The sequence below is a fragment of the Elgaria multicarinata genome, chromosome 10 (assembly GCF_023053635.1).
Source record: "Elgaria multicarinata webbii isolate HBS135686 ecotype San Diego chromosome 10, rElgMul1.1.pri, whole genome shotgun sequence".
In the NCBI taxonomy this organism is placed as follows: Eukaryota; Metazoa; Chordata; class Lepidosauria; order Squamata; family Anguidae; genus Elgaria; species Elgaria multicarinata.
Genome location: NC_086180.1, coordinates 95,185,655 through 95,203,382, shown reverse-complemented (window position 1 = coordinate 95,203,382; position 17,728 = coordinate 95,185,655).

The window sequence follows — 17,728 nt, the reverse complement described above, 5'->3', positions numbered from 1 at the left end:
ATATAAAATTATGGAAAGAAATGAGATGCAAGATGTGTGGAGGTGGATTAAAGGGCATGAATCAAAGTACACATACTTTTCGTCAGCTCACAATAATTATTCTAGAATTGATTACATTTTTGTATCAAAGATTTTAGTGTCAAAATTAATAAATACAGAAATAGGGATAATCAAAGTTACAGATCATGCTTTAGTTAATGTAGATATCGAAATACAGAAGGATTATATGGATGCTAGAAGATGGAGATTAGATAACAGATTACTTAATAGGGGGGAAATTGTGAAGAAAATTAAGAAAGAAATGGAGGATATTTGGGCAATCAATGACACAGGACAATGTACCCAAGCAATATTATGGGATTCGATGAAAGCAGTTGCTAGAGGGATTTGTATTAGGGAGACGTGTAGGATGAGGAGACAATAAGAAGAGAAAGCAAAGGAATTAGAGAAGGAGATTAAAAAATTGGAGGGGGCATATATTAAAAATAGAGATAAGCATTCATATGTGCAACTACAGGCAAAGAGGAAGGAATGGGAGGAAAGGAACACTGAGGAAATACAAAAGAACTTGCTATATTTAAAAAGATAATTTTTTGAACATAGTAATAAGAGTTCTAAATGGCTGGCCAGATCCATGCAATCAAAGAAGAGTAGGAACTTAATTGGAGTAATTAAAGATAAAGCGGGGAAGAATTATAATTTGATGAAAGAAAAGTTAGAAATTTTTCAAAAAAAATTATCAGGAATTGTATACATCGGAGAGTAAATCAAGGGAAAAATTGAGGAATATATAAAGGAACACTGGAAAATAAAGCTACAGGATGAAGATAGAAAGGAGATGGATTGAATAGTGACAGGCAAGGAAATAGAGGAGGTTATTGATGGGCTAAAAGGGGGGAAGTCACCAGGATTAAATGGATTGGGACCAGAATATTATAAAATATTTAAAAGAATGTTGATACCTAAATTAGTAGTGTTATAGAATAGGGTACATGAAGGGGAAGCGATCCCACCATCATGGGAACAATCATTGATAGTGTTAATACCAAAACCACAGAAAGACCCGACAGATCCTGGGTCGTATAGGCCCATCTCGTTATTGAATCAAGACGCAAAAATATTGACAGCAATTATGGTTAAAAGGATGAATAAGTTTATAGCTAATTATATCGAAAGGGACCAGTGCAGGTTTGTAGCAGGAAGACAGATGTCTAATTTAATTGGAAGGGTACTTAATACAATAGATATAATTGGGAGAAATAAATTTAAAGCAGGGTTGATAGTAGGGGTGTGCACGGACCCCCCGCTCTGCTTCTCTTCCAGATCCGTGATTTGCGGATCGGGCCACTTCGCTCCGCCCCCGCTCCGCCTATGTCTACTCTGCTCCGCTGCGGAGCTCCGGATCCGGATTGGAGCTCCGTTTTTCCCCCATAGGCTTGCATTGAAAGCTAAAAAAGTATACAACTTTTTTTCTGTTAAAGTTAGAAACCTCAAGTTTGGCACCATGACACCTCATGGAGGTATACACAAGCACGCCAAGTTTCAAGCCAATCCCATCATCCCCTGATTTTTGGGGAATTTTTGAAAATCGGGCACCCCATTCACACCCCTTTCGATAGCTCCGTCAATTTGCACGTTAGAAACCTCAAACTCGGCACCATGATAGCTTATTATTATTATTATTATTATTATTATTATTATTATTATTTATTTATTTATTTATTTATTTATATAGCACCATCAATGTACATGGTGCTGTACAGCGTAAAACAGTAAATAGCAAGACCCTGCCGCATAGGCTTACATTCTACTAAAATCATAGTAAAGCAATAAGGAGGGGAAGGGAATGCAAACAGGCACTGGGTAGGGTAAGCTTATCCAGGGATACACATGCACGCCAAGACTCAAGGCAATCCCATCATCCCTTGATTTTTGGCGGGGCTTAAACCTTTTAACTCACCCCAAATCAAGTCCCATTTTACAACTACGTCAATTTGCACGTCAGAAACCTCACCTTCGGTACCATAAACCTCATTCTGGTTCCTGACTTGGAGCTGAGCAGAAGCAGGGAAGAGCAGCTGGCCCAGCTCAAGTAGGAGCTATAAAAGTAAGCCAGATTCCCAGGGAGCGAGCGAACAGGAGTTTGACAGGGGGAGTGTAGGGAAATGTAGGGAGTGTAGGAGACCAAGAAAAGGGGAAGAAGAGAAGCCTCAAGGAAACCCAGGAGGCTGCCAATTCAAAGAGGCCGTGTGCTTGCCATGTGCTCCTGAGTGCTAAGTGAGAGGGTTGGTGTGGATAGTTGCTGCAGGAGCTGAAGGGGGAGTGGCCTGATTGTCAGTTGGACTCAGCAATCAGTGCCTAATTGCTGTTGATTGTTGTTGGCCTTTCAGTGACCTCATTCTGGTTCCTGACTTGGAGCTGAGCAGAAGCAGGGAAGAGCAGCTGGCCTAGCTCAAGTAGGAGCTATAAAAGTAAGCCAGATTCCCAGGGAGCGAGCGAACAGGAAGAGCAAACAGGAGTTTGACAGGGGGAGTTCGGCAGGGGAGGCCAAAGGGGAGGCCTCTTAAAAAAAAGAAAAAAGAGGTGGGAAAAACAAAGAAAAGCATAAAGAGAAAAAAACCAACAAAACCACCATAAAAAAAAACACACCAAAAGATCTTACTTTCCCTTAAGACATACTCATATAGTTGTGTACCTTCAGAGAGGACACAACAAAACAAAGGCAATTCTACTATAATCAAAAAGGGAAAAAACCAAAGCAGAAATCGACAATATGGATGGAAAAGAGTCCCTAGAGGTGGTGACCTGCAAAGGGTGTGCAATGTTCGTGTTTCTGCCTCAGCTCAACATGGCGTATACGTGCAACAAGTGCAAGCTGGTGGCACTTTTGGAAGAAAAAGTGAGAGGACTTGAGCAGCGAGTGTCCACCCTCCAAGGAATAAGAGAAGTCGAGGAGTTCTTAGACCGAAAGGTGGAACTGCAACAGCAACAAGAAGCACATGAGATTGAAGAACAACAGCCAGCTGAAGCAGAAGTGGAGTATGCTGAGGGGAGGAAAGCTCCCTGCTGCGTGGGATTGAAACCCAAGTATGTCGTGAAGACCCATGGACTCGCCAGGTGTGCTGTCTCCCTGGAGCACAGATTAGAGATGTGACTGAAGGGTTACCGAAGCTCATAAAGTCCACGGACACATACCCCTTTCTTCTCATCCATGTGGGAACAAATGATGTCGCCAAGCAGAGCTACGAAGAAATCATTTCAGACTTTGAAGTTCTGGGAAGGAAACTGAAGAACTTTGGGGCCCAGGTAGTTTTCTCATCCATCCTCCCGGTTCTTGGAAGATGTACTCCAGATGAACGACTGGCTTCGAAGCTGGTGCCGTCGTGAGAGTTTTGGATTCTGGGACCACGGGCTACGCTACTTGGAACATGGACTGCTGGCAAGGGATGGGTTGCACCTCACAAGGGCTGGAAAGAATGTGTTCTGCCACAGCATGAAGAACTTCATCAGGAGGGCTTTAAACTGAATCTTACGGGGTGGGAGATGTAAATTTTGAGGCAACAATGGATGAAGGCCAATGCACCACAGTACAGAGAACAGCTCCAACAGTGTCCCAAAATAGTGTCTGCAACAAGGTAGGAACAAAGCCAGACTATAAAACACATGGTCTTCGATGTCTATATACTAATGCCCAGAGCATGGGAAACAAACAGAATGAACTTGAACTCTTATTACATGAAGGCAAATACGACTTGATAGGTATAACTGAAACTTGGTGGGATGACTCCCATGACTGGAATATAGCAATTGAAGAATATAACTTGTTCATAAAGAACACAAGAAATAGAAAGGGAGGTGGAGTTGCACTACATGTTAAAAATACCTATCCCTGCACAGAAATACAGGTGGATGAGACTGGGAGCCCCATCGAGAGCATCTGGATTAAAATAAATGGGGCTAGGAATAAAAAGAATATGATAATCGGAGTCTACTACCGACCACCCAATCAAGGAGAAGACGAGGATGAAACTTTTGAGAAACAAATTGCCAGTGTTTCAAGGAAGTGTGATGTAGTAGTGATGGGGGACTTCAATTACCCTCATATCTGTTGGGAGACCATTACTGCCAAAAGCGGCCCTTCCAAGAAATTCCTGACATGTATGGGTGATAACTTTCTCCTACAGAAAGTGGTGGAAGGAACTAGAGGATCGGCAATACTTGACTTGATATTGACCAATAGGGATGACTTAGTGGATAAAGTGGCAGTTACGGGAACTCTGGGGGAAAGTGACCACGTCATACTTGAATTCTTGATTATGAAGGAGACAAAAGTCGAGCGTAGCCATACATGTACTCTGGATTTTAGGAAAGCTGATTTTAATAAACTCCCGTGGCAAGGGAGCCTAATGAGAAAAGGAGTGCAGGATGGGTGGGAGTATTTAAAAAAGGAAATTTTAAAGGCACAATTACAAACAATTCCAACAAGGAGAAAAGATAGAAGACAACAGAGGAAACCAATGTGGCTCCACAAAAAGCTTAGAGATGACCTGAAAACAAAAAGGGATACATATAGGAAGTGGAAGGAAGGCCAGGCTACAAAAGAAGAGTACAGACAAGTGGCGCAGAAGTGCCGAAATGGCGTCAGGAAGGCTAAAGCTGTGAATGAGCTGAGATTAGCGAGGGATGCTAAAAGCAATAAAAAGGCTTTCTTCAGATACGTGAGTAGTAAAAGACAGAGGAAAGAAATGGTGGTTCAACTGCTTAATGAGCATGGCAAATTGATAACAGACGACAAAGAAAAGGCTGAAGTGCTCAATTCCTACTTTGCCTCGGTCTTCTCAAAAAAGCGGGTCTATGACCCCCCTGGAAAAAGTGAAGCAGAAGTTGAGGGGGCAGGATTGCAGTTTGAGATTGATAAACAAATGGTCAAAGAACACCTAATTTCCTTGAATGAGTTTAAATCTCCAAGGCCCGATGAACTGCATCCAAGAGTAATGAAGGAGCTAGCAGAAGAAGTCTCAGAACCTTTCTCTATTATCTTTGCAAAATCATGGAAGACGGTTGAGGTGCCGGACGACTGGAGGAGGGCTAACGTTGTCCCTATCTTCAAAAAGGGCAAAAAGGAGGAACCTGGGAACTACAGACCAGTCAGTCTGACATCCATCCCTGGGAAAATTCTGGAGCAGATTATAAAGAAGTCAATCTGTAAACACCTTGAAATCAATGCAGTGATTACTAGAAGCCAACATGGATCTGTCAGGAACAAATGCTGTCAGACTAATTTGATCTCATTTTTTGATAGGATAACCTCCCTTGTGGACTGTGGGAATGCTGTAGACGTTATATATCTTGACTTCAGCAAAGCTTTTGACAAAGTACCACATGACATTCTGATTAACAAACTAGCTAAAAGTGGGCTAGATGGAACAACTATTAGGTGGATCCACAGTTGGCTACAGAATCGGACTCAAAGAGTACTTATCAATGGAACCTTCTCAAACTGGGGAGAGGCAACGAGTGGGGTGTCGCAGGGCTCAGTCCTGGGCCCAGTGCTCTTCAACATTTTTATTTTATTTATTTATTTATTTATTTATTACATTTTTATACCGCCCAATAGCCGAAGCTCTCTGGGCGGTTCACAAAAATTAAAACCACAATAAAACACCCAACAGGTTAAAAACACAATTATGAAATAAAGTATAAAAAGCACAACCAGGATAAAACCACACAGCAAAATTGATATAAGATTAAAATACATAGTTAAAACAGTAAAATTTAAATTTAAGTTAAAATTAAGTGTTAAAATACTGAGTGAATAAAAAGGTCTTCAGCTGGTGATGAAAGCAGTACAGTGTCCCCAGGCGGACCTCTCTGGGGAGCTCGTTCCACAACCGGGGTGCCACAGTGGAGAAAGTCCTCCTCCTAGTAGCCACCTGCCTCACTTCCTTTGGCAGGGGCTCATGGAGAAGGGCCCCTGTAGATGATCTTAAGGTCCGGGTAGGTACATATGGGAGGAGGCGTTCCTTCAAATAACCTGGCCCCAAACCGTTTAGGGCTTTAAATGTCAATACCAGCACTTTGAATTGGGCCCGGACCTGGACTGGCACCCAATGAAGCTTGAAAAGGACTGGCGTAATGTGATCTGGTAGACTCTAGCAATTCATGGAGCGAGAATTGCCAGATGTACAAGCTGGGTTTAGAAAAGGCAGAGGAACTAGAGACCAAATTGCCAATATCCACTGGATAATGGAGAAAGCCAGGGACTTCCAGAAAAACATCTATTTCTGTTTTATCGACTATTCTAAAGCCTTTGACTGTGTGGATCATAACAAACTGTGGCAAGTTCTTGGTGGTATGGGGATACCAAGTCATCTTGTCTGCCTCCTGAGGAATCTGTATAACGAACAAGTAGCAACGGTAAGAACAGACCACGGAACAACGGACTGGTTTAAGATTGGGAAAGGAGTACGGCAGGGTTGTATACTCTCACCTTATCTATTTAACTTGTATGCAGAACACATCATGCGACTGCTGGGCTTGACGAATCCAAGGCTGGAGTTAAAATTGCAGGAAGAAACATTAACAATCTCAGATATGCAGATGACACCACTTTGATGGCTGAAAGCAAGGAGGAGCTGAGGAGCCTTATGACAAAGATGAAAGAAGAAAGTGCAAAAGCCGGGTTGCAGTTAAACAAGATTATGGCAACTAGCTTGATTGATAACTGGCAAATAGAGGGAGAAAACATGGAGGCAGTGACAGACTTTGTATTTCTGGGCACAAAGATTACTGCAGACGCTGACTGCAGCCAGGAAATCAGAAGACATTTACTTCTTGAGAGGAGAGCAATGACAAATCTTGATCAAATAGTTAAGAGCAGAGACACCACACTGACAACAAAGGTCCGCATAGTTAAAGCAATGGTATTCCCCGTAGTAACCTATGGCTGCGAGAGCTGGACCATAAGGAAGGCTGAGCGAAAGAAGATAGATGCTTTTGAACTGTGGTGTTGGAGGAAAATTCTGAGAGTGCCATGGACTGCAAGAAGATCAAACCAGTCCATACTCCAGGAAATAAAGCCAGACTGCTCACTTGAGGGAATGGTATTAAAGGCAAAACTGAAGTACTTTGGCCACATAATGAGAAGACAGGATACCCTGGAGAAGAGGCTGATGCTAGGGAAAGTGGAAGGCAAAAGGAAGAGGGGCCGACCAAGGGCAAGATGGATGGTTGATATTCTGGAGGTGACAGACTTGACCTTGGGGAAGCTGGGGGTGGCGACAGCCGACAGAAAGCTCTGGCGTGGGCTGGTCCATGAAGTCACGAAGAGTCGGAAACGACTGAACGAATAAACAACAAACAAAATGTGATCTCGCCGGCCAGTCCCTGTTAGTAAATGGGCTGCCCTATTTTGTACCAGCTTTAGCTTCCGGACCGTTTTCAAAGGCAGTCCCACGTATAACGCATTGTAGTAATCCAAGCGAGAGGTTATCAGAGCATGGATAACTGTAGCTAGGCTATCTCTGTCCAGATAAGGGCGTAGTTGGTATATCAACCTAAGCTGATAAAAGGTGCTCTTTGCCACTGAGTTCACCTGTGCCTCAAATGACAGTTCTGGATCCAAGAGCACCCCCAAACTACATTTTTATTAATGATTTGGATGTGGAGGTGCAGGGAATGCTGATCAAATTTGCAGATGACACAAAATTGGGTGGGATAGCTAATACCCTGGAAGACAGAAACAAACTTCAAAGTGATCTTGATAGGATGGAGTGCTGGGCTGAAAACAACAGAATGAAATTTAATAGGGATAAATGCCAAGTTCTACATTTAGGAAATAGAAACCAAATGCACAGTTACAAGATGGGGGACACTTGGCTCAGCAATACTACAAACGAGAAAGATCTTGGAATTGTTGTAGATCGCAAGCTGAATATGAGCCAACAGTGCGATATGGCTGCAAGAAAGGCAAATGCTATTTTGGGCTGCATTAATAGAAGTATAGCTTCCAAATCACATGAGGTACTGGTTCCTCTCTATTCAGCCCTGGTTAGGCCTCATCTAGAGTATTGTGTCCAGTTCTGGGCTCCACAATTCAAGAAGGATGCAGACAAGCTGGAGCGTGTTCAGAGGAGGGCAACCAGGATGATCAGGGGTCTAGAAACAAAGCCCTATGAAGAGAGACTGAAAGAACTGGGCATGCTTAGCCTGGAGAAGAGAAGATTGAGGGGAGACATGATAGCACTCTTCAAATACTTAAAAGATTGTCACACAGAGGAGGGCCAGGATCTCTTCTCGATCTTCCCAGAGTGCAGGACACAGAATAACGGGCTCAAGTTAAAGGAAGCCAGATTCCGGCTGGACGTCAGGAAAAACTTCCTGACTGTTAGAGCAGTGCAACGGTGGAATCAGTTACCTAGGAAGGTTGTGGGCTCTCCCACACTAGAGGCCTTCAAGAGGCAGCTGGACAAGCATCTGTCGGGGATGCTTTAGGGTGGATTCCTGCATTTAGCAGAGGCTTGGACTTGATGGCCTTGTAGGCCCCTTCCAACTCTGCTATTCTATGATTCTATGATTCTATGATTCTCCTCCCTCTCAGTTTTCTATTTCCTGCCAGTCAACTTGCATTCTGTGAACACTGGCAGAGGGGGTGGAGAGGAATACCCACAAGGGCTGGGCCCGCAAAATTTTGCTTTGGGGCCCTGGAACTCTGGGAACTCATCTGCCCCAGCAATCTGCCACCGCTATGTTCCTTGCTGGTAGTCTCAGTGAGATTTCGAATGAGATATTGCCAGACCTCTGGATCTCTCAAGACATTAGGCAAGATCCCCAGAGCCAGGAAGGAAGGACACAGCAGCAGCTGCTCCAGAGAGCTCTGCTGACTGCTCTCTCAGAGCAGCCCACGTTCTCACGAACACCTGCTGGAGGAGGAGGAGGCAGCACAGCTGTGGTGCAGCAGCAGTGGCCTTATTTATTGTCTTCACATTTCAGGTAGGTTTGCTTTTTTCTTCTGCTTTTTCTTACCAACTTCTTCTCCTGCACCTTTAACAGCTGCTAGATCTGCAACATTTATTGCTGTGCAGTGAAAAACTTTGCCTGTTGATTCCTGCAGGTCAGACTGCAGACTGCCAAGTTGCTTTTTACTGGGCAGTAGCATCCCCCCATTGCAGGTGGGAACTGAGACTGGAGACATACGGCCATTTCATGGGGGATATGAGATCAGAAGAGGAAACACAGCTTGTACTGTTAGCCACTAGGCTCATTAAGGACATTTGACACCACTGCAGTTACCAAATAGCAAAATGAAAAAGGGAACATTACCCATAAATATTATTCTTGCTCTTTTCACAGGCTATAACATTATCTTTGATTAATTTGTAATACATGTGTGAACTACTGAGTTTGGAAGCCTCTGTGTATGAATAATTGAATAAAAACCAAAGGAGGGGAATTAGAGCTTAAAAGGTTTACTGATCTGAACCAATGGTCCTTACCAAATATCAAAGGTTTTTTTTAAAAAACTACTGCCAAAGACATGAAAGTATACATGGTTGAGAATGAGTAAAATGCAAAGTAAAAAACAAAACTACATAAGTCAAAAGCAAGCAGCATGAAAAACTGAAAACTGACACCCGTTCCCTTTGGAGGTCCTATATCCATATTTGCCATGGCAAATGCAGTTTGTATACAACATTAAGCAAAAAGAGGAATAGAAGCAATGCATCATATTTTGTCATTCAGGATATACTTTGATATTTGGATCTTTGATATCGAAACCCTTTCCTTACGATTTTGCTCAATGTTTTAAGATACATATATATACTTTGTGTATACAGTATTGGAATCTGAGCATAACAGGCAAACATTTATTTTAAAAAGAACTCTACTCTGTGCATTGCACAGAGAAAGCAATATCTATAACATCTAAGACAATTTTAATGGCATACACCTGATCTCTTTCTATGTTGTTACCATAAAGCAAGGGTATTCAATATAAAGTAAGGGTATTCTACCATCCTGTAATAAACACATGCAAAAATCAAATGCCGTTTTCCCTCCACAATGATCAAACCCTAAACTGAAAGATTCAAAACAGGCTCAGCCTCTAACATACATTTATTGTTTCAGGCTCCTGGTGTTCAAGAAAGTGCTGAGAAGGAGGAAAGGAAGGAAGAAATAACAAGCAATTATAAGCTATGCTGAATTTACATGAAAGAACCTTTTTGTTGTATTCCAATCTCTTGTTTGGGCTGTCAACAGCAATTTGATAAAGACCATTCCTGTGCCTGACCTGTTTTTTCAGTAGTAACCTATATTGTGTATCACAGAAACCAATGACAGGAAATTATATTCACTCTCTTGAAGCTCTTGCAATGCTGAACTCAGCATCTAAAATTCGTAGCTGTCTGATAATTTAGCTAATGTTATTTCAGTTAGGAAACAAAACTTAGTTACTTTAATCTCACTTTCCCCTTCCCCCAACACACACTTCATAGGCCAAAGCTCATGACAACTGTTTTGTGGTGAATAGGCAATTGTTACAAAATTCTAATTGGTTCTGGGTCAGTCCCTTTGAAATGACTGCTCTGCTCTGGTAATTTTTTCAATTAATTCCTAACAATTGACAAAACTTTGGATATTGTCAAAAAGTGTTGTAGTTCTTTAAGGTAGGTATGAATAAATTAATAAGGAATACGATTGAATTGAATCACCAGAAGATTATCTACCTTAAACTATCAAAACTTATACTGGCCTTTCTTCCAAGAAAAATGGCACTCGAGGTGGCTTACAATCATAATTAAAACCTGATTAAAACAATAATAAGGACACATATAGGAAGTGGAAGAAGGCCAGCCTACAAAAAGAAGAGTACAGACATGTAGCACAGGAGTGCAGAAATGGCATCAGGAAGGCTAAAGCTGAGAATGAGCTGAGGCTAGCAAGGGATGCTAAAACAAACAAAAAAGCTTTCTTCAGGTATGTGCACAGTAAAAGACAGAGGAAAGAAATGGTGGTTCAACTACTCAATGAGGATGACAAATTGATAATAGATGACAAATAAAAGACAGAAGTGCTCAATTCCTACTTTGGCTCAGTCTTCTGACATAAGCGGGTTTATGACCCTCCCCCATGGAAAAAGTGAAGTACAAGCTGAAGGGGCAGGACTGCAGCTTGAGATTGATAAACAAATGGTCAAGGAGCACCCAATTTCTTTGAACAAGTTCAAATTTCTGGGGCCCAATAAACTGCATACTAGAATAATAAGGGAACTTGCAGAAGAATTCTCAGAACCACTATCATCTTTGCAAAATCATGGAGGACGATGAAGTGCTGGATCATTCTGCTTCCTGACTCAGAGCTGAGCAGAAGCAGGGAAGAGCAGCTGGCCCAGCTAAACTAGAAGATAGAAAAGAAAACCCGCTCCCAGAGAGCGAGCAAACAGGAAGAGCAAACAGGAGTTTGAGAGGGGAAGTGTAGGAGAAGAGGAGACCAAGGCAAGGGTAGAAGAGAGGCCTCAAGGAAATCCAGGAGGCTGCCAATTCAAAGAGGCTGTGTGCTTGCCATGTGCTCCTGAGTGCTGAGTGAAGAAGGAAAGGGGTGTGGGCTGAGTTGCTGCAGGGAAAGAAGGGGAAGTGGCCTGATTGCTGATTGTTCTTAGCAATCAGTGGCCTGATTGTTGATTGAGCTTGAGGGACCTGAAGGGGGTGTGGCCTGATTGCTGATAGTTGTTGGCCTCCCAGTGACTTCATTCTGCTTCCTGACTCAGAGCTGAGCAGAAGCAGGGAAGAGCAGCTGGCCCAGCTGAACTAGAAGCTAGAAAAGAAAGCCAGCTCCCAGAGAGAGAGCGAACAGAAAGAGCAAACAGGAGTTTGACAGGGGGAGTTCAGCAGGGGAGGTCAAGGGAGTGGTCTCTAAGGAAAAGAAGAAGAAAGAAAAACCAAAAACACAAAAAATACCCCAAAAAACCTCACCAATACACACACACACACACACACACACAAAACACTCAAAATATTCTCTTTCTTCTCTTAAGACATACTCATATAGTTGTGCACTTCAGAGAGGACAGGACAAAGCAAAGGCAACTCCACTATAATCAGAAAGGGAAAAACAAAACAGAAATAGACAATATAGACGGAAAGGAGTCCCTAGAGGTGGTGACCTGCAAAGTGTGTGTGATGTACGTGTTCCTTCCTGAGTTCAACATGGTGTACACCTGCAACAAGTGCAAACTGGTGGCTCTTTTGGAAGAAAAAGTTAGAGGACCTGAGCGTCAAGTGTCCACCCTCCAAGGAATAACAGAAGACAAGGAGTTCTTAGACCGAACAGTGGAACTGCAACAGCAACAAGAAGCACAAGAGATGGAAGAGAAATAGCCAATGGTGGAGTATGCTGAGGGGAGGAAAGCCAATGAAGAGGAAACTCCCTGGAAAAGATTGACAGTTAGGAGCAGAAAAACCAGAAGGCGTTCTGCACTGGTGGAACCATTAGAGTTAAGCAACTGCTTTCAGCTACTGGAAGAGGAGACTGGAGGACAGTTTGCAGTGGAAGAATTACAGAAGACACCATGCAACAGTGAACAAGAGGCAGAAGGTCAGTCAATAAAGAAGAAGAGAAGAGTAGTTGTTGTGGGAGTCTCCCAGCTGCGTGGGATTGAAACCCAAGTATATCATGAAGTTCCATGGACTCGCCAGGTATGCTGTCTCCCTGGAGCACAGATTAGAGATGTGACTGAAGGGTTACCGAAGCTCATAAAGCCCACGGACACATAAACTTTTCTTCTCATCCATGTGGGAACAAAAGATGTCACCAAGTGGAGCTATGAAGAAATCATATCAGACTTTAAAGATCTGGGAAGGAAACTGAAGAAATTTGGGGCCAAGGTAGTTTTCTCATCCATCCTCCCGGTTCTTGGAAGAGGATTAGAGGGAAAGAAAAATACTCCGGGTGAACGACTCCGGGTGAATGACAAAGGTGGTGCCAACGTGAGGGTTTTGGATTCTAGGACCATGGGCTATGTTATTTGGAAGATGGACTGCTGGCAAGAGATGGGTTGCACCTCACAAGGGCTGGAAAGAATGTGTTCAGCCACAGCATGAAGAACTTGATCAGGAGGGCTTTAAACTGAATCTTATGGGGGCGGGAGACGTAAACTTCAAGGCAACAATGGATGAAGGTCCATGAACCACAGTAAAGAGAACAGCTCCAATAGTGCCCAAAAATTGTGTCCAAAACATAGAATCATAGAATCATAGAATAGTAGAGTTGGAAGGGGCCTACAAGGCCATCGAGTCCAACCCCCTGCTCAACGCAGGCATCCACCCTAAAGCATCCCTGACAGATGGTTGTCCAGCTGCCTCTTGAAGGCCTCTAGTGTGGGAGAGCCCACAACCTCACCGGGCAACTGATTCTATTGTCATACTGCTCTAACAGTCAGGAATTTTTTCCTGATGTCCAGCTGGAATCTGGCTTCCTTTAACTTGAGCCCGTTATTCCATATCCTGCACTCTGGGAGGATCGAGAAGAGATCCTGGGCCTCCTCTGAGTGACAACCTTTTAAGTATTTGAAGAGTGCTATCATGTCTCCCCTCAATCTTCTCTTCTCCAGGCTAAACATGCCCAGTTCTTTCAGTCTCTCTTCATAGGGCTTTGTTTCCAGACCCCTGATCATCCTGGTTGCCCTCCTCTGAATACGCTCCAGCTTGTCTGCATCCTTCTTGAATTGTGGAGCCCAGAACTGGACACAATACTCTAGATGAGGCCTAACCAGGGCCGAATAGAGAGGAACCAGTACCTCACGTGATTTGGAAGCTATACTTCTATTAATGCAGCCCAAAATAGCATTTGCCTTTCTTGCAGCCATATTGCACTGCTGGCTCATATTCAGCTTGCAATCTACAACAATTCCAAGATCCTTCCCATTTGTAGTATTGCTGAGCCAAGTATCCCCCATCTTGTAACTGTGCCTTTTGTTCCTATTTCCTAAATGTAGAACTTGGCATTTATCCCGATTAAATTTCATTCTGTTGTTTTCAGCCCAGCACTCCAGCCTATCAAGATCACTTTGAAGTTTGTTTCTGTCTTCCAGAGTATTAGCTATCCCACCCAATTTTGTGTCATCTGAAAATTTGATCAGCGTTCCCTGCACCTCCTCGTCCAAATCATTAATAAAAATGTTGAAGAGCACTGGGCCCAGGACTGAGCCCTGCGGTACCCCACTCGTTGCCTCTCCCCAGTTTGAGAAGGTTCCATTGATAAGTATTCTTTGAGTCCGATTCTGTAGCCAACTGTGAATCCACCTAATAGTTGTTCCATCTAGCCCACTTTTATCTAGTTTATTAATGAGAATATCATGGGGCACTTTGTCAAAAGCTTTGCTGAAGTCAAGATATATGACATCCACAGCATTCCCACAGTCCACAAGGGAGGTTACCCCATCAAAAAATGAGATCAAATTAGTCTGACAGGACTTGTTCCTGACAAATCCATGTTGGCTTCTAGTGATCACCGCATTGATTTCACGGTGTTTACAGATTGACTTCTTTATAATCTGCTCCAGAATTTTCCCAGGGATGGATGTCAGACTGACTGGTCTGTAGTTCCCAGGTTCCTCCTTTTTGCCCTTTTTGAAGATAGGGTTTATCTTCAAAATTACAATGATTATAATGTAGGAACAAAGCCAGACTATTAAATACACAGTCTTTGATGTCTATATAGTAATTTCCAGAGTATGGGAAACAAATAGAACGAACTTGAACTTTTATTACATGAAGGCAAATACGACTTGATAGGTATAACTGAAATTTGGTGGGATGATTCCCATGACTGGAACATAGCAATTGAAGGATATAACTCATTCAAAAAGAACAGAGGAAATAGAAAGGGAGGCGGAGTTGCACTATATGTTAAAAATACCTATCCCTGCACAGAAATACAGGCGGATCAGACTGAGCCCCATCGAGAGCATCTGGATTAAAATAAATGGGACAAGGAATAAAAAGAACATGATAATTGGAGTCTTCTACCAACCACCCAATCAAGGAGAGAACAAGGATGAAACTTTTGAGAAACAAATTGCCAGTGTTTCAAGGAAGTGTGATGTAGTAGTGATGGGGGACTTCAATTATCTTGATATCTGTTGGGAGACAAATACTGCCAAAAACGGCCCTTCCAAGAAATTCCAGACATGTGTGGGTGATAACTTTCTCCTACAGAAAGTGGAGGAAGGAACTAGAGGATCAGCAATCCTTGACTTGATATTGACCAATAAGGATGACTTAGTGGATAAAGTGGCAGTTACAGGAACTCTGGGGGAAAGTGACCACGTCATACTTGAATTCTTGATTATAAAGGAGGCAAAAGCTGAGTGTAGCCATACACGTACTTTGGATTTTAGGAAAGCTGATTTTAATAAACTCAGAACTATGATAAGTAAGGTCCCATGGGAAGTGAGCCTAATGAGAAAAAGAGTGCAAGATGGGTGGGAGTATTTAAAAAAGGAAATTTTAAAGGCACAATTACAAACAATTCCAACAAGGAGAAAAGATAGAAGACAACAGAGGATGCCAATTTGGCTCCACAAAAAACTTAGAGATGACCTGAAAACAAAAAAGGATACATATAGGAAGTGGAAGGAAGGCCAGGCTACAAAAGAAGAGTACAGACAGGTGGCACAGAAGTGCCAAAATGGCATCAGGAACTCTAAAGCTGAGAATGAGCTGAGATAGCGAGGGATGCTAAAAGCAATAAAAAGGCTTTCTTCAGATACGTGAGTAGTAAAAGACAGAGGAAAGAAATGGTGATGGCAAATTGATAATAGATGACAAAGAAAAGGCTGAAGTGCTCAATTCCTACTTTGCCTCAGTCTTCTCCCAAAAGCGGGTCTATCACCCGCTTGGGAAAAGTGAAGCATAAATTGAGGGGGGCAGGATTGCAGTTTGAGATTGATAAACAAATGGTCAAGGAACACCTAATTTCTTTGAATGAGTTTAAATCTCCAGGGCCCGATAAACTGCATTCTAGAGTAATGAAGGAGCTAGTGAAAGAACTCTCAGAACCTTTGTCTATTATCTTTGCGAAATCATGGATGATGGGTGAGGTGCCGGACGACTGGAGGAGGGCTAACGTTATCCCTATCTTCAAAAAGGGCAAAAAGGAGGAACCTGGGAACTACAGACCAGTCAGTCTGACATCCATCCCTGGAAAATTCTGGAGCAGATTATAAAGAAGTCAATCTGTAAACACCTTGAAATCAATGTGGTGATCACTAGAAGCCAACATGGATTTGTCAGAAACAAGTCCTGTCAGACTAATTTGATCTCATTTTTTGATCGGGTAACCTCCCTTGTGGACTGTCAAAGCTTTTGACAAAGTGCCCCATGATATTCTGATTAACAAACAAGCTAAAAGTGGGCTAGATGGAACAACTATTAGGTGGATTCACAGTTGGCTACAGAATCGGACTCAAAGAGTACTTATCAATGGAACCTTCTCAAACTGGGGAGAGGCAATGATTGGGGTACCGCAGGGCTCAGTCCTGGGTCCAGTGCTCTTCAACATTTTTATTAATGATTTGGACGAGGAGGTGCAGGGAACGCTGATTAAATTTGCAGATGACACAAAATTGGGTGGGATAGCTAATACCCTGGAAGACAGAAACAAACTTCAAAGTGATCTTGATAGGATGGAGTGCTGGGCTGAAAACAATAGAATGAGATTTAATAGGGATAAATGCCAAGTTCTACATTTAGGAAATAGGAACCAAAAGCACAGTTACAAGATGGGGGATACTTGGCTCAGCAATACTACAAACGAGAAGGATCTTGGAATTGTTGTAGATCGCAAGCTGAATATGAGCCAGCAGTGCGATATGGCTGCAAGAAAGGCAAATGCTATTTTGGGCTGCATTAATAGAAGTATAGCTTCCAAATCACATGAGGTACTGGTTCCTCTCTATTCGGCCCTGGTTAGGCCTCATCTAGAGTATTGTGTCCAGTTCTGGGCTCCACAATTCAAGAAGGATGCAGACAAGCTGGAGCGTGTTCAGAGGAGGGCAACCAGGATGATCAGGGGTCTAGAAACAAAGCCCTATGAAGAGAGACTGAAAGAACTGGGCATGTTTAGCCTGGAGAAGAGAAGATTGAGGGGAGACATGATAGCACTCTTCAAATACTTAAAAGGTTGTCACTCAGAGGAGGCCCAGGATCTCTTCTCGATCCTCCCAGAGTGCAGGATATGGAATAACGGGCTCAAGTTAAAGGAAGCCAGATTCCAGCTGGACATCAGTAAAAACTTCCTGACTGTTAGAGCAGTATGACAATGGAATCAGTTGCCTGGTGAGATTGTGGCCTCTCCCACACTAGAGGCCTTCAAGAGGCAGCTGAACAAGCATCTGTCAGGGATGCTTTAGAGTGGATTCCTGCATTGAGCAGGGGGTTGGACTCGATGGCCTTGTAGGCCCCTTCCAACTCTGCTATTCTATGATTCTATGATTCTAAGAAGGATGCAGACAGGCTGGGGGTGGGTTGATTCAGAAGAGGGCAACGAGGATGATCAGCGGTCTGGAAACAAAGCCCCATGAGAACAGACAGAAAGAACTTGGCATGTTTAGCCTTGAGAAAAGAAGCCTGGTGGGAGACATGATAGCACTTGAAAGGTTGTCACACAGAGGAGGGCCAGAATCTCTTCTCGATCATCCCAGAGTGCAGGACGTGAAATAATGGGCTCG